Source organism: Zonotrichia albicollis, chromosome 8 (genome assembly GCF_047830755.1).
Source record: "Zonotrichia albicollis isolate bZonAlb1 chromosome 8, bZonAlb1.hap1, whole genome shotgun sequence".
Lineage (NCBI taxonomy): Eukaryota > Metazoa > Chordata > Aves > Passeriformes > Passerellidae > Zonotrichia > Zonotrichia albicollis.
The window spans coordinates 179076-196077 of NC_133826.1; the positions used below are offsets into that span (position 1 = coordinate 179076).

Genomic DNA, 17002 nt, shown 5'->3' on the forward strand with positions numbered 1-17002 from the left:
TTAAACAATAAAATACTGATGCCACAAAAATAAAGCAAAAAGCTAACTACTGGCTAAGAAAGAAGGAAAAATTAACTTTTGACAACAACAACATTCCAACCACACAGGCTTTTTTCCCGATGTCATACCTTATAACTACCTCTCTTGGGAATTCTCATCATGTATCCCAAAAGGAATAAATACCTTAGAGCGTCCTAAAGCAAAAAGTAGCACACATGAGCTCCTCACACTCCCGGCAGTGCACTGAGCTCCTCACACTCCAGTGCAGCGTGCACTGAGTCTGCAACAAATTCTGCTCAGTGAGGGTCTGCAAACAAAGGTTCAACTGATGAACTGAACTGATTTTGTAGGGATGTTTTCTAAGCACAGAAGCACAAAAAAGAACAAGCAGTAATAATTCTTAAATAAATCTGCAAGTTTTATTTAGCATATATGCGAGTGATTTCCACCCTGTGGCTTCTCACTTTGATTTGTCCGTAGGTTCAGGAAGATGACAATGCACACTCTGCCTTCCCTGAGCCCCCATGTCAGCTGAGCGCTGCTCCATGTGCTCAGATCGTCAGGAGCTGGATTACACGTACCCGGACGGACTGGAACTGCTCTGCTGCAGATTCAGGAGACGACGGCAGAGAGGGGCTGGCCGAGGCGTCGTCCGAATTCCATTTCTGTGTGACGAGAAGCGGTTTGTTCCCAACAGCTGCAACATCCCCGGCTCGCTTCCGTGGTGAGTACCGATGGCACACAAATGGCAGCCCGAGGAAATCGTGTTCTGGGCTCTAAGTGGCTGGGACAGGGTCTGATGTTTTGTTTTGTATCTGTATGACGATTAGTACGACAGGGCTCTGAGGGATGACATGGCAACACAGAATTAAAAACTCCTCGACAGAATTACATCGACGTCTAGGAAAAGACAAAAGCCTGTCACCCTTCTGAAATCTACTTTTAATCCAAAGCACACGGATTGTCACTATACTGCACCTTCCAGCTTTTCAAAGCAGCTTACTTCTGAAGACCAGGAAACATTGATTTCTACAGAAACAATGGGCAACCCCCAGGCTAACTTAAGCACTACTCTTTAATAGGGGATCTGCCAGCATGCCAGTCCAGCTTCAAGTGCACTTTATTTCAGTCTCACATCCCCACAAAATTCTTCTCACATCTTCCAACCCTGAAATCTTCTTTTTCCCCTAAGGCTTCTCATCATTAGCAATTTCCAAGTAACATGGTATTTTTACAACATTCAAAAATGTCATGCTGGACTGTGCTAGAGAGTAATCTGCAAATATAAGCTTAGCAAAGATTGAATTGACTTGTCCAGAGAAAAAACCTACAAGTGAACACCCACACCTGCCTACAAAGAGCTAACAAGCCCCTGGCAGCTACCACATCAAAGCACAGTGGATGTTTCTAATAGAGGGTAAGGATAACAATACCACCTTTTGTTCTCTCCAGCTTGTTTTCCCTGCAGTCATATTTTGCTTCTTATGATTTTTTTAGTCTCTGTATCTTCTTGGACAGCACCGAGCCTGACGACAAGGACACGAGAGTCTTTCCCTGCCGTAGGGAGAGAACCAGGAAAACAGTTAAAAAAAGAACAGGGTAGTTTGAAATTCATACTTCCAGTGAGAAGCAGCGCCTAACAAACAGAACAAAAGCAAACAAAGCACGATAGCTCCCTGGGGACAGAAGACTTATAAACCCTCCAGGATTTACGACCAACCCCTTCAGGACAGCAGCCAAGTGTCCCATGAGGTGGTGCTGCACCAAAGAACGATCTGACAGGTTCCAAAGAGTCAAATGCACAATATTTTGCAAAGCCGTGAAATCTTGCAAAATAACAAAAATACAATAGATATAAACTACAGGGCAAGAGTACAAGTGTTCGCTTTAAGAGCTGGAACCATGCAGGTGAGCACCTGATAACTGGATCCTCACCAGAGTTTGAACCCTTCGGTACACAGAAGGGTTTTCCCCAGAAATTTCACAGACTGAGTTTTGATAGAAGTACACTTGCCAGATCCTCAGAAGCATCACCCATTCTCCAGGTGTCTGGAGAGAACTGCAAATGGCTCTCACGTAGTTTGAGCTGGTTCTCCAAGGTCTCAGGGTGAATTTCACCAGATGCAACCAAATTGGGCAACTCCCAGTGGGACAGAAGGAACCCAAAGTTTGGGTAAGCAGAGCTGCAGCAAATACTGAGGAAACAAACGTAACAGCGTAAAAAATAATAAACCATCCTTTTTTTTTCTCTTGCTTTTGTTTTTTTCTTATTCAGATCAGCATAGCAACTAAAGAGAAGGTGAAAAACTCACCATTACTGAACATTTCATCATCTGTAAGCCGAGCATCCTTAGCATAGAGGACTCCAAAGTTAAAATTCACCGATCCCTGGGAAATAAAACCAAATATTGTATAATAAACAGTCAAACAGCAGACATAAAAATTTGTTTCCTCTAAGGACTTTCAGGTATGTATGTATCTTTGTATACATCCTACACATTAGAACATACACTTTATACCATCACCTCATACATAATATTTTACCTTTAAATTTTGATAGTATAGCATGAATTTTTAACTTAAATTGGCGATCTATTATTATTAAGTTGGTACTGAAAGTTATTTCTGCTGTCACGTTCAAAAAAACATTATTTTTTTTTTACTGTAATGAGCAATTGATTTCAAAGTCATCACAAGCCCATCAAAATACAAAGCTGTATTCACTGGGCGGGTCTGTGAGCTAGAAGTAGTTAGGCTTGTTCTTCCAGAACCGATAAATCCTGTCAACAAAACCAGGATCTTTAGCCCACTGCTGTGAAAGATTCTACAAGGATGATGGTTTGATTTGTGTTTACAAGTTTTGATTTGAAATGGCCAGTTCAATGGATAAAGACAGTTTAAGTAGTATTACGTTACTATTATTATTATTTCTATTATTATTTTTACTATTACTACTACTATTATTATCACCTGCTACTGGAAGAAATAAACCAGTCGTACCTATACTTAATTACTTTTATTTCCAGAAAATAACAAAGAAAAAGAACCAAACCAAAAAAAGTCACTTCCTACCTTTTATATCAAGGGATGAAAAATTTCTCTTGGGCTCTTCTCCAATTTATCAAGACTTATAGCACTGAAAGGCAAACAAAACAGTGCTTTATAGAAGGGCAAGTGCACATTTCAAGGCTGAACCACCAACCGATTGCAGTGACAGCAGTTACAACATGAATCGTTCCGAGAGCCTCTGTTAAATGCAATGTTCTGTGGAACTGCCATTTCTTTCCCAAAATACTAACTTCCAACACTTCCTAAACGTATTTGGTATTTTAAAACAACAGAAGTTAGTGAGACACTGTGTGGAGGTCAGGTTTAAATTTATTTCCTTCTAAAGCATAGAGCTCTGTTCCATCACCCTTCACTTCGGCTCTGCACTGAATCACGGTGAGCATTTGAGGAGTGCTCAATAACCAATTCTATTTCTCTCTTTTTCTAGTTCTCTCTATTCCTAAATAATTAAAGACAAGTCAAATGAAAAATGACAAGTTCAGCATCAAAGTCACACTTTTTCCCTTTGTCTGGTCAAGAACAGGCTCTAAATCCACTTAGTGCTGCCTGCAACGATTAAGACGTGCAAAACCATTTTTACATGCTTTATAGGTTTATCATAAAAGGCACAGAACGCAAGCTCTGAATTACAGGAAAAGGTACACAGTCAAATATCTAAAGGGATCACTTATTTGTAAATGCATACCTTGACAGAGATCGCACTGAGAACGTTTCTGTGGGACTCTAAGGGAGACATATTTTCTGAGTACCCTGCAAACAAGAAAAGCTAGGATATATTACAGGACATACCCACTTTTTCTATAGGCAAATAGGATTTTTAATAAAAACAACTCAGTTGAAAAAGAAAGAAGAAAACCAAGGTCATTTTACTCAGCTATATTTACTCCCGATTTAGAGGAAAAAAAAAAGTCACGGGTGCTGCAAAGAAAAAAAAAGTGAACCATAAACGCCTACAGTACAATTTTAAAACAAGTGCTTGGATAAAAGAATCTCATGGAACGTGAAGTAGAAAAAAAGTGAAACCACTATCAGACCTGCCTATTTTCTCACCTTTGTACAAGAAAATCCTAAAAGCACTATAAAGTCACTGCCTAAAACCAGTCATGGGATGTAACCAAGAACAATTTAGGCATTTGCTAATCTAGACAGAAAGCTTTTCTGGATGCTAGTGTCAAATCACAAGTTTTGTCTTTCAGAAGCCCGACAATGCTGGAAAGCACTTTCCCTGGGGCTGGGGAGGGCAGGGGCAGAAGGGGATGAGTTTGCAGATCGCACCTGTGCCATCGGAAGGATACAGCCCGCCTGCTCCCTGCGCTGGGCATTCTCCCGGCCATCTCTGGCTTTACCGCTCAGCGCCGCTCCATCCGTTTGCATGGCAGAAAGAGCCTCGAGCACTAGCGCAGGCAGCAGCCCAGTCATTCCGGCGATATCGCAGCGCTCTCTGCTCGCAACGCCCAACACGCGGCGGAGCCGCCTCCGCCCGCAGCACCGGCAGCAGCCCGAGGGAGACGGCTGCAGCTCGGGGGCTGCTGCGCCTCCGCCAGCCTGAGGGCAGCCGCCCCACCGGGACCGCGGGAGCGCCCGGCGCCGCTCGCCCGGGGCGGCTCCTGCAGCTCCCGGCCCGCGGCAGCAAAGCACCGCCTCGCCCTCCGCCATCGCTACCGCTCAGTAAGGCCGAAGAACCGGGCCGACGCCCCTTCCGCGCTGCTCAGCTCCGTGCGGGCGGCCAGACGGAGGTTTCGCCCCTCCGGCGTCGCCGCCGCGGCGCCGGGAGCTGCCCGCGCACAGCCCCGCGCGGCCGCCTGGCACGCCAGCCACTCCGGTGCCGCGCCAGCCGTTGCGTCACACGCCTCGCCGGCAGCAGGGCCTGCCGGGAGTTGTAGTCTCGGGCTGACAGCCACTGCTCCGTCCTCCGCCACCGGGAGCTGCAGTCCCTCCCGGGCATCAAACGGGTCCTTCGCCCCTGGGCGGGGAAGGACCTGAGGCAGCAACGCTCCTCCCGAATGCCCTCTCTTTTTCGCTCCAACTCTTTTTTCTTTTTTCACTCTGCTTTTCACCCCTTCCCTTCCCTCTGGTGCTCCTGATTCCTTTCCTTTCCTTCCCTTTCCTTTTCCTTTCCTTTTCTTCTGTTTCTGATCTTGGTTTTCCTTTCTAGCTTAAGAATAAAAAAGCAGCAGTAGAAACTTTCAGGCTACCTGGGAGTAAAAAAAACCTGCAAAACGAAAATGATGTAAAGAAAACTATTTACTCCCTGGGAGCCTGAAATTTTCTACTGCTGCACATGACATAGAGCTTTTATTTCTTCTTATAGATAGTTGATATTTTATACTTACTTTATACAGCGCCCCCTGCCGTGTGCCCCGGAGACCTGCAGGGAGAGCGCTGCGGCGTCCTTCGGTTCTGTTTCAAGAAACTCGGCTCAATTCGGCTTGGTTCGGCTCTTGGTCTAAACTCGTTTCAGTTCGGCTCTACGGCCGAACTCGGCACGCTTGGACGAAACTCGGTCACATTCGGCGCATTGTCTAAATGCGGCCAGTGTCGGCTACCCCGGGCTATCGATTCCAGTCGGCTATCCTCGGCTCTTGGTGTAAACTCGGCTGTTTTCGGCCACACTCGGCTCTTCGGCTCAAGTCGGCTCTGTTCGGCCACACTCGGCTCTTCGGCTCCAGTCGCCTCTTTTCGGCAACACTCGGCTCTTCGCCTCTTCCGAACAATTCGGCCCCGCTCGAAATATACCTATTTTTACATTGGAAGTATACATTTCTCTTAGGATTTTTACTTCTCTAACACTTGCAGGATTCAAAATAAAACCCCTGCGTCCACCCATACATGCCAAATACAAACCCCTTTCATTTCAACTGTATTTCATTTTTTTTTTTTAATAATATTTTTCAAATTTAGATCCACATTTATATTTAAATTCTATACTGATGTGTGTTCGATTTTGCATTTCTATTTTCCCATTTATTTATAAATTTATATTCTCTGTTACAACTCTTCCTATTACTTCTATTTTTTTTTCGTATTTTTATTCAGATCTTTATATATTTATTATATCTTTCTGTGTGAGGATTTTTACTTCTGTAGCACTTCCATTATTTAAAATAAAACCCCTGCCTCCACCCACGTTAAAGCCAAAAAGAAAACCCTTTCTTCTCAACTGTATTTCAATATTTTTTAAAATTCTGTTTTTCAGGTCCATATTCACATTTACATTTAAAATGTATACTTACGTATGCTGTTATTTGTATTCTCCATTACATCTCTTCCTATTATCTCTATTTACTTATATTTTGTGTTTATATATATATTTATATCTTGATTGTACATCTCAATATTGAGAAATATATACCAATAATATCTACATTCATATCATTTAAAATAAAAACCCTGCCTCTAACCCAGTAAGAATAAAAAAAAACCCAACCCTTTCGTTCAAACAATATTTAAATAGGTTTTATCCTTATGTCTGATTTTTATATTCCTATTTGCATTTATAATGTACATTAATGTATATTGCTTACTTATACATTTATCTTTATCAATCTCAATTTGTAAATAAATTTATATTCTACATTACATCTGATGCGAGCAGTTATATATTTTTATACATTGATTACATATTTCTGTGTCAAGATTTTTACTTCTGTAACACTTATTTAAAATAAAACCCCTGCCTCTACTTAAATAAAAGCCAAAAATTCCCTTTCTTTTAAACTATAGTTACCTATTTTTATATTTATATTCCCATTTATAATTTATATTGCCGTATCATGTTATTTATATTCTATACTACAACTCTTCATATTACTTACCTATATTTATAGTTCAATTTGTAGTCATAGTTTAGCAATCTCCCTTTATATATTTATTATCTATTTCTATCTTAAGATTCACATTTCTATAACACTTCTATTATTTAAAATAAAACTCCTGCCTCTAACCAAATCAAAACCAAGGACACTTCTTTATTTCAACCACATTTAAAATTTAACAAGTAACTTTATCTTTCAAAATTATAATCATATTTAGATTGATAATTTTTATTCATTATATTCATAGATATATATATCTTAGGGAGAATGCCCTCTAATATAATCATAGATAGAAAATTTCTGTATTGTACATTTCTTTTACTTAGATTTATTTAATATCAATATTTATAGATATTTGTATTTCCCTATATATTTGTATCTGAATTTTTATTTCTATTTATATGATTTATTAATAAAAACAGGTCTACAACCTAATAAAACCCCCAATTTAACTATATTTAAGTATTTTTATATTTACAATCTATATTTATATATCTTTGTGCATATATATAATAGACTATCATTTATCCATATGATATCTTACAATTCTATACCATGAATTATAGTTTTATATATGTATCTGTTCTCTATATTAATGTTTACCACTCTAATGTAATATTTCTTTTTAAATGTATATTTATTTCTATTTTCATCTCTATATTAAACCATATAAATAAGCCACAACAATACCGTACCTTTGTCAGCACCGGCACGCAGCACACGCTCATCCCATCGCAGCACATCAAAACAAAACCTATTTTTATTACTAACGGAACAAACATCCCACAACATTGAACCCTCATAAACACTCAAATAAACCTAACCCAAAATAAATTTTAAATCCCACTTCAACTAGCCCAAAACCTGCGCACATGCTCATCATAAACGTCCTCCTAAACCAGTATCTCAAAAACCCCAAAAACCTCCAATACACCTTGAAAATGACACAACTGCTAAGAAAAACAAACACCCACTAAAAATTAAATCAAACCAACTCACTAGACTCAAAACTGTACAACTGACCCTAAACAGTACTAAAAGAAGCCCCCAAAGCTCTACCTTTATGCTAATGCACAAATAAAAACCAATAATCTATAAAACTTAATTTAAAATTAAAAGAAAACTAATTCAAAGCATAAAAATAAAAAATCTAAACTGTTAAAATACTAAAAAATATCACTACCCAAATTAAAAAACATATTGCCTATAAAAACCCACCACGTGAATACCCCTGGCACCAAAAATAAAACTAAAAAAACCTATCGAACCAGAAAGAAAACGGAACTTAGGAAAACCAAAACCATAACGTTCAAGTACTCACACCACATCCCTTACCGGACAGCAACTATAAACAACATCAAACCATACAATCAATTCTAAAAACCACCTTAAAACCACTACATTGAAAAACCTGTCAAAAATTAAACACTGCATTTAACAAAAGCTATCGAATAAATTCACACCCACAAACTCTGGCAGCCCAGCTGGCCCAACCAAAGCTGTATGTTTATGCATACAGTAAACAAAACCAAAACCCCAGTAATACCTATCAGAAGTCTATGAAAGAAACCTATTGAAATCAATCCTGCCTCAAATACAAACCAACCCATCCAGAAAGTTAGTTCACTCAAAAAACAACTTACACTGAGTTAATCATACCAAGAAATTAAACAACACACCATATACCACCAATGAATATAATAGTCAAGTAAAGAAAAACTACATTTTTTTTTCTTTTTGTTTTCTAAACTAACTTCTTTTATTAGCTAGAACAAAAGATTTTGCCAGGACTGTAACAACAACTTCTTCTCCTCCTTCTCCTTCTGAAATGTCCCTTTCCCAAATTCCTTACAACTTCTGAGTTTACATCCAAGCAAAAGCGAAATTCGTGCACTTGTGCGTTCGATGCTCCTGTCAGATTCTCTGTTTCCCTCCACATCTTCTTACACTTTCAGTCTTCACCCTGTCCTGCCGTGATGAGTTTGACGGAAGAATTGGTAAACGTTAAGAGAGGCTTTCCCTGCCTCCCTTCCCAGCGCTGGTTTACTTAGTGCATTTCATTCAATCCCAAGCCGGCAATGATACACGCTCACCTCAAGGCTCATGTTATGAACAAAAATTCAGTTAATATTTTTTTTGTGAGAGGGAGTTGCAGGGACGCCATCAGGTCGGTCTCTGCCAGGATACTTAGTGCTTTGTTATTGTAATACCGGGTCGTTGAGGCTTATCTCTTCTTTTGTATTAGTAAAAAGCCTGGCTGGGTGCGGTGGACCCTTCCCCCGAGGCTGTGCTCTCTTACAACATAGGGAAGACACCTGAGAGGGTGGGGGGGGTTATGCAAAGTGACTCCAAAGTCCAGAATGCTTTGTGGGACCCCGACTCGAAATGCAACGAGAAAACCCCAAAAACAACGAGCCAATTACGAATTGAGAGATGTCTGGATGTGAGGAGCCAAGTGCTGAGCCTGCAGAGATGCGGAGCCCCTCTCGCCCTGACCTTGGGAGTCGTCCCCAGCGCTGAGACTGAGGGGACCGCACTGACAACGCAACATCTGAAAGGGACATCAAGCCCAAAAAAGCTCCCATGTGGACTGGATCCCCCGGCTCTGCCCCTAGTGGGGCTCATTAGGCGGTGACCGCACTCGCGCTAATTAGCGCGCACGAGAGCAGCGGGCTCGGTTCGCCTGAGCTCGGCTCCGTTCAGGCAGCCTCGCAAGCCTGGCCTCGGTTCGCTCGAGGCCGTCAGGTTCGGCCGGTCTCGCCTTGCTTCGGCTGAGCTCGTTCCATTCGGCCGAAGGAGGCGTCGTTCGCTCGTGTTTTTACAAATATCTTTCTCTATAGATTGTATATTTCTATATTTAGATTTATACTTCTATAATACTTCTATTATTCCAAATAAAAACCCCGTCTCTAACCAAATAAATACAAAAAACAACCTTCTTTTAAACGAGATTGAAATATTTTTATACTTAGTATAATTATATTCCCATTCATATTTATAGTTTCTTTTGATGCAGTGTACTAATTATATATAATATATGTAAAGTTCTAGAAATGTATTTAAATTATTATTTATATTATGTGTCATATCTACTGCTACAACTAACTTTATATATATATCTGTATTTATTTATGATATATTCCTGTACTTAGATTTCTACATTTATATTGTTAGTATTTATAATTTTTATAATCAAAACCCTGCCTATTGACAAATAAAAACAACCTGCTTTATTTAGCTATTTAAAAAAATATTTTCATGATTATAATTTTCATATTTATATTTATAATTTATTCTATATCACATGAGAACACACCTGCTCCTGCACCCCAGTGGGGCTCCCTCTCCTGGGGACCTTGGGGTGCCCCAACGGCATCAGAGCCCCGAGTCTTCACCCCCCTCTCCTCTATTTAGAAACTACACAGGAACTTTTTTCTGGAAACAAAGACATTACCTAAATCCTCTCCCCGTGTCCCAGACAGATAGATGTTCAGTTATTAGTTGGCTGGGCAGCAGTTTCTTAAATAGAATGATAAACAAGATGTGAACTTTTTAGCTACAAGCAAATAGGCAAATCTGAACAAGGTACCGATGGCCAGCCACCGAAGTTATTTTGAAGCAATTTTTTAAACAATAAAATACTGCTACCACAAAAATAAAGCAAAAAGCTAACTACTGGCTAAGAAAAAATTAACTTTTGACAACAACAACATTCCAACCACACAGGCTTTTTTCCCAATATCATACCTTATAACTACCTCTCTTGGGAATTCTCATCATGTATCCCAAAAGGAATAAATACCTTAGAGCGTCCTAAAGCAAAAAGTAGCACACATGAGCTCCTCACACTCCCGGCAGTGCACTGAGCTCCTCACACTCCAGCGCAGCGTGCACTGAGTCTGCAACAAATTCTGCTCAGTGAGGGTCTGCAAACAAAGGTTCAACTGATGAATTGAACTGATTTTATAGGGATGTTTTCTAAGCACAGAAGCACAAAAAAGAACAAGCAGTAATAATTCTTAAATAAATCTGCAAGTTTTATTTAGCATATATGCGAGTGATTTCCACCCTGTGGCTTCTCACTTTGATTGGTCTGTAGGTTCAGGAAGATGACAATGCACACTCTGCCTTCCCTGAGCCCCCACGGCAGCTGAGCGCTGCTCCGTGTGCTCAGATCGTCAGGAGCTGGATTACACGTACCCGGACGGACTGGAACTGCTCTGCTGCAGATTCAGGAGACGACGGCAGAGAGGGGCTGGCCGAGGCGTCGTCCGAATTCCATTTCTGTGTGACGAGAAGCGGTTTGTTCCCAACAGCTGCAACATCCCCGGCTCGCTTCCGTGGTGAGTACCGATGGCGCACAAATGGCAGCCCGAGGAAATCGTGTTCTGGGCTCCAAGTGGCTGGGACAGGGTCTGATTTTTTGTTTTGTATCTGTATGACGATTAGTACGACAGGGCTCTGAGGGATGACATGGCAACACAGAATTAAAAACTCCTCGATAGGATTACACTGACTTCTAGGAAAAGACAAAAGCCTATCACCCTTCTGAAATCTACTTTTAATCCAAAGCACGGGGATTGTCACTATACTGCACCTTCCAGCTTTTCAAAGCAGCTTACTTCTGAAGACCAGGAAACATTGATTTCTACAGAAACAATGGGCAACCCCCAGGTTAATTTAAGCACTACTCTTTAATAGGGGATCTGCCAGCATGCCAGTCCAGCTTCAAGTGCACTTTATTTCAGTCTAACATCCCCACAAAATTCTTCTCACATCTTCCAACCCTGAAATCTTCTTTTTTCCCTAAGGCTTCTCATCATTAGCAATTTCCAAGTAACATGGTATTTTTACAACATTCAAAAATGTCATGCTGGACTGTGCTAGAGAGTAATCTGCAAATATAAGCTTAGCAAAGATTGAATTGACTTGTCCAGAGAAAAAACCTACAAGTGAACACCCACACCTGCCTACAAAGAGCTAACAAGCCCCTGGCAGCTACCAGCATCAAAGCACAGTGGATGTTTCTAATAGAGGGTAAGGATAACAATACCACCTTTTGTTCTCTCCAGCTTGTTTTCCCTGCAGTCATATTTTGCTTCTTAGGATTGTTTTAGTCTCTGTATCTTCTTGGACAGCACCGAGCCTGACGACAAGGACACGAGAGTCTTTCCCTGCCGTAGGGAGAGAACCAGGAAAACAGTTAAAAAAAGAACAGGGTAGTTTGAAATTCATACTTCCAGTGAGAAGCAGCGCCTAACAAACAGAACAAAAGCAAACAAAGCACGATAGCTCCCTGGGGACAGAAGACTTATAAACCCTCCAGGATTTACGACCAACCCCTTCAGGACAGCAGCCAAGTGTCCCATGAGGTGGTGCTGCACCAAAGAACGATCTGACAGGTTCCAAAGAGTCAAATGCACAATATTTTGCAAAGCCGTGAAATCTTGCAAAATAACAAAAATACAATAGATATAAACTACAGGGCAAGAGTACAAGTGTTCACTTTAAGAGCTGGAACCATCCAGGTGAGCACCTGATAACTGGATCCTCACCAGAGTTTGAACCCTTCGGTACACAGAAGGGTTTTCCCCAGAAATTTCACAGACTGAGTTTTGATAGAAGTACACTTGCCAGATCCTCAGAAGCATCACCCATTCTCCAGGTGTCTGGAGAGAACTGCAAATGGCTCTCACGTAGTTTGAGCTGGTTCTCCAAGGTCTCAGGGTGAGTTTCACCAGATGCAACCAAATCGGGCGACTCCCAGTGGGACAGAAGGAACCCAAAGTTTGGGTAAGCAGAGCTGCAGCAAATACTGAGGAAACAAACATAACAGCGTAAAAAAATAATAAACCATCCTTTTTTTTTCTCTTGCTTTTGTTTTTTTCTTATTCAGATCAGCATAGCAACTAAAGAGAAGGTGAAAAACTCACCATTACTGAACATTTCATCATCTGTAAGCCGAGCATCCTTAGCACAGAGGACTCCAAAGTTAAAATTCACCGATCCCTGGGAAATAAAACCAAATATTGCATGATAAACAGTCAAACAGCAGACATAAAAATTTGTTTCCTCTAAGGACTTTCAGGTATGTATGTATCTCTGCATACATCCTACACATTAGAACGTACACTTTATACCATCACCTCATACATAATATTTTACCTTTAAATTCTGATAGTATAGCATGAATTTTTAACTTAAATTGGTGATCTATTATTATTAAGTTGGTACTGAAAGTTATTTCTGCTGTCACGTTCAAAAAAACATTTTTTTTTTTTTTACTGTAATGAGGAATCGATTTCAAAGTCATCACAAGCCCATCAAAATACAAAGCTGTATTCACTGGGCGGGTCTGTGAGCTAGAAGTAGTTAGGCTTGTACTTCCCTCTTGTTCTTCCAGAACCGATAAATCCTGTCAACAAAACCAGGATCTTTAGCCCACTGCTGTGAAAGATTCTACAAGGATGATGGTTTGATTTGTGTTTACAAGTTTTGATTTGAAATGGCCAGTTCAATGGATAAAGACAGTTTCAGTAGTATTACGTTACTATTATTATTATTATTTCTATTATTATTTTTACTATTACTACTACTATTATTATCACCTGCTACTGGAAGAAACAAACCAGTCGTACCTATACTTAATTACTTTTATTTCCAGAAAATAATAAAGAAAAAGAACCAAACCAAAAAAAGTCACTTCCTACCTTTTATATCAAGGGATGAAAAACTTCTCTTGGGCTCTTCTCCAATTTATCAAGACTCATAGCACTGAAAGGCAAACAAAACAGTGCTTTATAGAAGGGCAAGTGCACATTTCAAGGCTGAACCACCAACCGATTGCAGTGACAGCAGTTACAACATGAATCGTTCCGAGAGCCTCTGTTAAATGCAATGTTCTGTGGAACTGCCATTTCTTTCCCAAAATACTAACTTCCAACACTTCCTAAACGTATTTTGTATTTTAAAACAACAGAAGTTAGTGAGACACTGTGTGGAGGTCAGGTTTAAATTTATTTCCTTCTAAAGCACAGAGCTCTGTTCCATCACCCTTCACTTCGGCTCTGCACTGAATCACGGTGAGCATTTGAGGAGTGCTCAGTAACCAATTCTATTTCTCTCTTTTTCTAGTTCTCTCTATTCCTAAATAACTAAAGACAAGTCCAATGAAAAATGACAAGTTCAGCATCAAAGTCACACTTTTTCCCTTTGTCTGGTCAAGAACAGGCTCTAAATCCACTTAGTGCTGCCTGCAACGATTAAGACGTGCAAAACCATTTTTACATGCTTTATAGGTTTATCATAAAAGGCACAGAACGAAAGCTCTGAATTACAGGAAAAGGTACACAGTCAAATATCTAAAGGGATCACTTATTTGTAAATGCATACCTTGATAGAGATCGCACTGAGAACGTTTCTGTGGGACTCTAAGGGAGACATATTTTCTGAGTACCCTGCAAACAAGAAAAGCTAGGATATATTACAGGACATACCCACTTTTTCTATAGGCAAATAGGATTTTTAATAAAAACAACTCAGTTGAAAAAGAAAGAAGAAAACCAAGGTCATTTTACTCAGCTATATTTACTCCCGATTTAGAGGAAAAAAAAAAGTCACGGGTGCTGCAAAGAAAAAAAAAGTGAACCATAAACGCCTACAGTACAATTTTAAAACAAGTGCTTGGATAAAAGAATCTCATGGAACGTGAAGTAGAAAAAAAGTGAAACCACTATCAGACCTGCCTATTTTCTCACCTTTGTACAAGAAAATCCTAAAAGCACTATAAAGTCACTGCCTAAAACCAGTCATGGGATGTAACCAAGAACAATTTAGGCATTTGCTAATCTAGACAGAAAGCTTTTCTGGATGCTAGTGTCAAATCACAAGTTTTGTCTTTCAGAAGCCCGACAATGCTGGAAAGCACTTTCCCTGGGGCTGGGGAGGGCAGGGGCAGAAGGGGATGAGTTTGCAGATCGCACCTGTGCCATCGGAAGGATACAGCCCGCCTGCTCCCTGCGCTGGGCATTCTCCCGGCCATCTCTGGCTTTACCGCTCAGCGCCGCTCCATCCGTTTGCATGGCAGAAAGAGCCTCGAGCACTAGCGCAGGCAGCAGCCCAGTCATTCCGGCGATATCGCAGCGCTCTCTGCTCGCAACGCCCAACACGCGGCGGAGCCGCCTCCGCCCGCAGCACCGGCAGCAGCCCGAGGGAGACGGCTGCAGCTCGGGGGCTGCTGCGCCTCCGCCAGCCTGAGGGCAGCCGCCCCACCGGGACCGCGGGAGCGCCCGGCGCCGCTCGCCCGGGGCGGCTCCTGCAGCTCCCGGCCCGCGGCAGCAAAGCACCGCCTCGCCCTCCGCCATCGCTACCGCTCAGTAAGGCCGAAGAACCGGGCCGACGCCCCTTCCGCGCTGCTCAGCTCCGTGCGGGCGGCCAGACGGAGGTTTCGCCCCTCCGGCGTCGCCGCCGCGGCGCCGGGAGCTGCCCGCGCACAGCCCCGCGCGGCCGCCTGGCACGCCAGCCACTCCGGTGCCGCGCCAGCCGTTGCGTCACACGCCTCGCCGGCAGCAGGGCCTGCCGGGAGTTGTAGTCTCGGGCTGACAGCCACTGCTCCGTCCTCCGCCACCGGGAGCTGCAGTCCCTCCCGGGCATCAAACGGGTCCTTCGCCCCTGGGCGGGGAAGGACCTGAGGCAGCAACGCTCCTCCCGAATGCCCTCTCTTTTTCGCTCCAACTCTTTTTTCTTTTTTCACTCTGCTTTTCACCCCTTCCCTTCCCTCTGGTGCTCCTGATTCCTTTCCTTTCCTTCCCTTTTCTTCTGTTTCTGATCTTGGTTTTCCTTTCTAGCTTAAGAATAAAAAAGCAGCAGTAGAAACTTTCAGGCTACCTGGGAGTAAAAAAAACCTGCAAAACGAAAATGATGTAAAGAAAACTATTTATTCCCTGGGAGCCTGAAATTTTCTACTGCTGCACATGACATAGAGCTTTTATTTCTTCTTATAGATAGTTGATATTTTATACTTACTTTATACAGCGCCCCCTGCCGTGTGCCCCGGAGACCTGCAGGGAGAGCGCTGCGGCGTCCTTCGGTTCTGTTTCAAGAAACTCGGCTCAATTCGGCTTGGTTCGGCTCTTGGTCTAAACTCGTTTCAGTTCGGCTCTACGGCCGAACTCGGCACGCTTGGACGAAACTCGGTCACATTCGGCGCATTGTCTAAATGCGGCCAGTGTCGGCTACCCTCGGCTATCGATTCCAGTCGGCTATCCTCGGCTCTTGGTGTAAACTCGGCTGTTTTCGGCCACACTCGGCTCTTCGGCTCAAGTCGGCTCTGTTCGGCCACACTCGGCTCTTCGGCTCCAGTCGCCTCTTTTCGGCAACACTCGGCTCTTCGCCTCTTCCGAACAATTCGGCCCCGCTCGAAATATACCTATTTTTACATTGGAAGTATACATTTCTCTTAGGATTTTTACTTCTCTAACACTTGCAGGATTCAAAATAAAACCCCCGCGTCCACCCATACATGCCAAATACAAACCCCTTTCATTTCAACTGTATTTCATTTTTTTTTTAATAATATTTTTCAAATTTAGATCCACATTTATATTTAAATTCTATACTGATGTGTGTTCGATTTTGCATTTCTATTTTCCGATTTATTTATAAATTTATATTCTCTGTTACAACTCTTCCTATTACTTCTATTTTTTTTCGTATTTTTATTCAGATCTTTATATATTTATTATATCTTTCTGTGTGAGGATTTTTACTTCTGTAGCACTTCCATTATTTAAAATAAAACCCCTGCCTCCACCCACGTTAAAGCCAAAAAGAAAACCCTTTCTTCTCAACTGTATTTCAATATTTTTTAAAATTCTGTTTTTCAGGTCCATATTCACATTTACATTTAAAATGTATACTTACGTATGCTGTTATTTGTATTCTCCATTACATCTCTTCCTATTATCTCTATTTACTTATATTTTGTGTTTATATATATATTTATATCTTGATTGTATATCTCAATATTGAGAAATATATACCAATAATATCTACATTCATATCATTTAAAATAAAAACCCTGCCTCTAACCCAGTAAGAATAAAAAAAACCCCAACCCT

At 41.6% G+C, this 17002-nt stretch overlaps 2 long non-coding RNA genes across 3 annotated transcripts; both read right to left on the bottom strand.

Moving 5' to 3' along the window:
• Window positions 1-475: 475 nt before the first annotated feature.
• On the bottom strand, window positions 476-10260 carry LOC141729797 (uncharacterized). 2 transcript variants are annotated; one of them, XR_012581219.1, is made up of 4 exons: window positions 5403-10260; window positions 3755-3819; window positions 3073-3136; window positions 476-2388 (listed from the first exon to the last, which is right to left on the bottom strand). It is a non-coding gene; the product is annotated as an uncharacterized LOC141729797 (long non-coding RNA). The 2 variants fall into 2 exon arrangements; XR_012581218.1 differs by lacking the exon at window positions 5403-10260 and adding an exon at window positions 4345-5326.
• Window positions 10261-11558: 1298 nt separating this feature from the next.
• LOC141729798 (uncharacterized) lies at window positions 11559-16983 on the bottom strand. The gene is made up of 4 exons (XR_012581220.1): window positions 14277-16983; window positions 13595-13658; window positions 12818-12893; window positions 11559-12699 (listed from the first exon to the last, which is right to left on the bottom strand). It is a non-coding gene; the product is annotated as an uncharacterized LOC141729798 (long non-coding RNA).
• Window positions 16984-17002: the final 19 nt, after the last annotated feature.